Below are 6,167 nucleotides of genomic sequence, written 5' to 3' on the forward strand. Positions count from 1 at the left end.
ACAACAGGAGGCGCTCGGGAGCCAGACTCGGGGCCGCGCGCTCATTGGCTCCTTGGGAAACAGCCAGATCCTCTCTTTCAACCCAACCGGCGTCCTCTCTGTAGTGTGGGTGCCCAGCGATGCGTACTTTTCGCTACTTTGCTTTCGGTACTGTCTTTTGATAACCGCCACGGCGGGCTTCGAACTCCCCGAAAGTTCTTAACAGCAGTCCCTCTTTTTTGAGTTCAAGACTGAAGCTTAAGGAACTCACCATTTGGCGGAAATAGAGACAACATTTCCCAAACTTCCTTTGGGAGAGAAAAAAGTCCCTAAGGGCGGAGGAGGGTGACTTTATAGCGTATGGCCCGCCGTTTATTTGAAATTTCTTATTTTAAATTAGTACACTCTCTCAGGTGAACCAGTTCTTCCACTGTGACTTCAATTGCCTTTACCTCCCGCCCCCAAACGTGTCGAGTGTTACTTTGTACAGAACCAGTTTGATACACGGAAGAACCAAATTCTGACCGCTATCACTTGGTGCCTAAGCATTAGAAGACTGTCTCAGCAAGTGGCACAAATCAACTTAGGTTACTAGTTTTAAGCTTTACCTAAAGTTTTGACTGCTTAGCATGAGATGGAGGTTCTAGACTCACTGAATTGTCTTCGTGAATTGATTTGCTCTTGTCTGACCTAATGATATCTGCCTTCATAAGCAAAGTGTGACATTTTGTACATGCCTGCCTAGGCCACAGGAGCTTCTTTTTAATCCTGAGGGTATGAAAATGGTAGAAAAACCTTCGATGTCAGCGATATGAATCTCCATTATCTACCTGCCTTGAAACCCCTCTCTAGATCCTGACCTTGTTCATTCCTAATCTTGAATCTTATCTTTTGCAGCTGTCCTCACTCAAGACTTTTTTGCTTTGTGTTAATGTTTTTCTGATTTACTTTAACATTTCTTAAATTTCCTTATTGTCCAAGCATTTCACAAAATTACGTATCTTTTAAAAATACAAATTTTTACCCCTATTATGGGCAGGTTTTTCCAGTTTTCTGTTCTTTTTTCTGTAAAATTTTCTCTTTTGCCTGTTGGATTGACTTGAACGAAGAATGATTTTCTCAGGCACTCTGTTTTATGTTCTCTCTGGATACAACACTTGGTTTTGCACTAGACTGCACACATCCTCCATTAGGGGCCTGGTCTAGTTAAGGTTTCATTACCTTCTAGCTGTGTGACTTTGGGCAGGTGTCTTAAATCTTTAAGCCTCAGTTTCTATATTTGTAAATTAGGTAATTGTTGTAGGCAACAAATAATATTTGTGAGAGCACTTGCTAGCCCTTAAAGTATAAGTTTTTTATCTGAGTTAAAAATGCTGTGTAACTTCTTACCTTCTTTCTAGTTTAGTTGGTCCTTAGTGATTTGGTCAGTGTTGTATAGTTAAAGTAAATTACAAAATTCACTAGTTGATTATTCCTAGTGTGGCAAAGGCAAGCCACTTTTAAATTTAAACCTCCTTAGAAGAACATTTATCTGAGGTTCTAAATGCAAAGACATCCAAATAACAGGATTGTTCTAAAAGATAGATTTTAAAAAAGAATTCGTATTTTGAATTACAGTATTACACTAAAGAATATAAGGGCATTCTTTATAAGAGCAATATAAAGAACGTAGCTATGAATGATAGTTATTTCTGCAAGGTAAAGTTTTTTCTTTGTACATTTATGCATTGTTATTTTTACGAGCATGCATCATTTTTACAAAAACAGTTGAATTTTACAAAACCAGCATGTGGCATGTGGCAGTTTAATCTGTCAGACTGCGCATGACTGGTTGGTGACACTACAGCAGCCCAGTCCCTGAGCTGTGGCCAGGGTGGAGTGGAATGGTCCCTGCAGTGACTTGGCAGCTGGATTGGTAATGTGTAAATTATGATCATTCTAAATCACTTATTCTTTGGTTGGTAACAATGCAAACTCTGGAAATGTGACAAATATAGGAGAGGTTAAGTCCCAGACATTTCTGGGTAAACAGTTCATTGCAACATGTGTTGGCAAGTGTTTTCAGTATCAATTTTTTACATTTGCTCTTTTAGTTTTGCTGGTTGGTGTTAAAAAGATTTATGTACATGCAATTAAAAAGCCTCTAAATGTTCTGCCAGTTCCATTCAGCTAAGGAAGGAAAGGTGGTATTAGCCCATTTTATAGACAAAGAAGTCAAGCCCACCTTGCCCGAAGATTTATAGTTTTCACTTTCCCACGTATAAGAGTAGGTGCTTGCAATGATCCTTTACTTATTATCATTCTAAAAAGATAAGCAAAATTGAATTACTCTCATATTTTTATTTTTCTTGTCCCAGGTGTAGGGAAAGGAAAAAAACCCATTCCACCCAAAATATTTTTAAAATAATAGATCTCTTTTATTTTCAAGTGCTTGGATACTTAAAGATTATCTGAAGACTGCTCCTGGAGTCAGACAGCATGGATCCCAGCAGTGACTACCATTTCCTCAACCAGATTTTGTGGAGAAGAGTGAAACTCACATTGGTTTGTGGCATCTTTGAGGGAGTGCTTCAGCATGTGGACCCTAACAAGATTGTTGTCCTGAAGAAAGGTTGCATTTTATTTCTCACAATCTTCTGCCTTTTACAAGATTAATAACTGAGTTTGGGTGATGGATCTGGGCTCCCTTAGCAACTGGGAGAGCAGCAGCATTCCTATTTTAGGGGAAGGGTGGGAGGAAGATTAGAATGCAGTTTTCCCTAATAGAGCAACATGGCTGCATATGCTGGCTTGTCCCACTTTTGTACTTTTATTAACATGATAGTGGACATTTTCAATATATAGCATTTTTTTAAATTGCCTACTTCTTTTAATTTCTCTCAATATGCACTTTAAAATTAAAATAACCACTCTATAGATAGAATTGCTTTTGGCTTCAACAGACAAATTCACAAAGCCAGTAAGGGGTTAATTTTTCTCATGCAAAAAGAGGTCCAGAGGTAGGCTGCTGAGGGATAGTGCAGTGGCTCAAAGATGCCAGGAGTGATCAGGTGTCTTGTGCTCCTGCTCTTACATCTCAGTGATCATCTATCATCCTCGTGGTCACAAGGCAACCTCTACACCTCCCAGCTTCATTTCCAGTTCATTTATAAAGGATACGTTTCGGAAACTGCCAAATGGAAGAGATTTATAGGCCAGGTATGTGGAAAGGGGCTCAGAGTTTCTACTTTCTCTGGAAGAAAGGTGGACTACCCTTTCAGCTCCTCCATGTGTTAAAGCTCCAATATAATCTTTATTCAGCTAGAATATTGACCTGCTAGAGTAATTGTTTTCCTGGCATGGTAAGTTTCAAGTTCATAATTGAAACGTGTAGATGGCATTTGAGAGATTAGTGTTATTATTAAGCCATATTATGTGTTAAAATAGACTTTTGTGGGCTAGGATGGGACTATGCCAGGTTTTTTTCAATATTAATACACTGGATAATCATTAATTGAGTTTTATATCCCAGGCACCGTGCTGGGTACCAGGGATGTGGATAAGAATAACATGATCTCTGTCCTCAAAAAACTTAGTCTAGTAAGTAGACACATAAACAAATAGAAAGATATAATGCAGATATAGAGGGATGCATAAGGTACTATGGAAACACAAAATTTCAGCTTATTTAGATCTGAGAGTGGTAGGGTTAGGACAGTGGGGAAGGCTTCCCAAAGAAGGAATTGATGGTGGAACTGTATAAAGTGTTAGGTGTAACTTCATAGGATTTAACTGGATGTGGAATGAGAGGCAGGTTGTTATATGCCAGTGGTTCTCAGACTTTATCTGTGCATCAGAATCACCTGGAAGACTTGTTAGAACACAGATTGCTGACCACACCCCCTCACAAGAGTTTCTTGATTCTTAAGGTCTGGGGTGGGGCTCAAGAATTTGCAATCTAACAAGTTTTCAGGTGATGCTGATGCTGTGCTTGGGAACCACGCTTTGAGAAAACCATTGTTTTAGGGAGAAGTAGCAGCATGTGCAAAAATATAGAGACATGCAAACTTGCATTCAGAAAACCTAAGTAAATTTCAGTGTGAGGATGTGGTGAGAGACAAGGCTGGAAAAGGGAAGTAGGCACAGGACAGATCAGAAGGACCTTACATATCATAACATTTGGATACTTCTGAAAGCAAAGAGGAACAATCTGAAATATTTTAAAGTAGCGGTCATAGTTTTTCAGATTAGTTGCCTGAAATTTTTAACGTTGTGTTAATTAGGAACCATACTCATTAGATGCTAGAAACAGATTCACTTCTGGTGGCTTAAACAAATTAGGAGTTTATTATCTCATATAAAAGAAGGCAGATATCCCAGAGCTACTGTGACTGTCTCCAGAGTTGTCAGGAACCCAGGATTCTTTATCCTTCTGCAGTACCATCTTTACCACATGGTGTCAAACCTCAAGCTCATATGATAGCTGGTAGAATTATAGACAGGAGGAAGAAGAAGGATGGGGGGCTTTGGGAGTGGGGGAGGATATTCCTCCCAGCAGAGTCAGTCCTTTTAAAGACATGTCCTGGAAATCCAATAGACCACATCTCTGCAGGGAGACTAAGCACATGGTTAGCCTGAATCAGTGGCATTGAGTAAACAACAATCAGTAAATGCCACATGCTTGTTCAACAGAGTATTCAGTTCAGATGAGATATTTTGGTGTATTTCTCTCTAGTCTTTAATTACACAGATTTAATACAGTTGACATAAGTTGAGTATCTCATACATACTCTTTTTTCAGTTAACATTATAGCAAACATTTTCTCATGTTATTTAAAACTTCAATTTAATGGCTAAACATTTTAAAGCAAAAAGCTTAAAAACTTTAAAAATATTTATTATATTTTATAATTATAAATCACAGTAAATTATAATTATAAAATAATTTTATACTTGTGTATTTCATAATTTATAAAGTATGACAAATTACAATTATAAAATACAATTTAATATTTGCTATATTTTATAATTATTTTCTTACGAACAGTTCATAGAAGTGAAATTACTGGATCAAAGTTTTAGATATTTTACATATTTTTGATACATATTTCAAAATAGTTTTCAAAAAGGGTTGTGCCTTTTTACTTTGCTCCTAATAATGTGTGAGTGAATTACAGTAAATAATCTAGCCTTGGATTTTTTTAAAAATGCAGATATGTAGCTTTCCTCAGTTTTTGCTAGCATTATAGGCAAAAGTGATATTTCTTTTGGTGTGTTTTAAAAAATATTCCTAGAGGTTGAACATATTTCTTTATCCTTGTTTAATAATTTTTTGTACTATTTGGACAAAACAGGGGTTGACATCACTATGACAGCAGTGTGAGGGAAGGTTTGAAGTAGGTAGAACCTAGAGACAAGAAGAGACAGGGAACTATTAAGATAATCAAGGGAGCCAATAAAGAGAAAAGGATGGAAGTCAGAGCTAAAGCTTGACAAGGAACGGAGAAGAGAAGACAGATTCTAGAAATGCTTAGGGAGAGGGGTAGTAACCTAGTAATCAATTAGGTAGTCAAAGAGCAATGGAAAATGACTCCTACACTGATGACTCAGATTAGGTATATAGTACTGTTATTGTTAGAAAGGGGAAGAGGAACTGGTTTGTTGGTTACTGGGAGAAGATAATGATTTCAGTTTGAAAATCTTGCAGTAGGTCTGCTATTAGTTGAAAATGAGAGTGGAGCTCAGAGAAATAATCCATACTGGAGAAATAATGGATATGAGGACAGCTAGGAAGTGGATGTGATCATACATACATATAAGGAAAATGGATGAAGAACATAATTCTAGGGACTACGGATGTGAAAGAGGCAAGAGTGGTGGTAGAGGCAGCTAAGGAGACCAGAAGGAGCAAACCAGGGACAGTGGAACACTGGTTACAAGATGCATATTAAAATCACTGAGACCCTCCATTAAAAAAAAAAGTGAGGAGGTGGGTAGAGCTCAGTGGCAGAGCATGTGCTTAGCATGCACAGGGTCCTGGGTTCAATCCCCAGTACCTCCATTAAAAAAATAAATTAAAAATAAAAGTAAAATCACTGAGACGTAGGTTTGAATCCTGACTGTCTTTTACTAGCAATATGACCTTGAGCAAGTTATTCAAACTTTCTGAGCCTCAGATTCTTCCATAATGGAAATAATGATATGCCTAT

Source organism: Camelus ferus, chromosome 6 (assembly GCF_009834535.1).
Source record: "Camelus ferus isolate YT-003-E chromosome 6, BCGSAC_Cfer_1.0, whole genome shotgun sequence".
NCBI lineage: Eukaryota > Metazoa > Chordata > Mammalia > Artiodactyla > Camelidae > Camelus > Camelus ferus.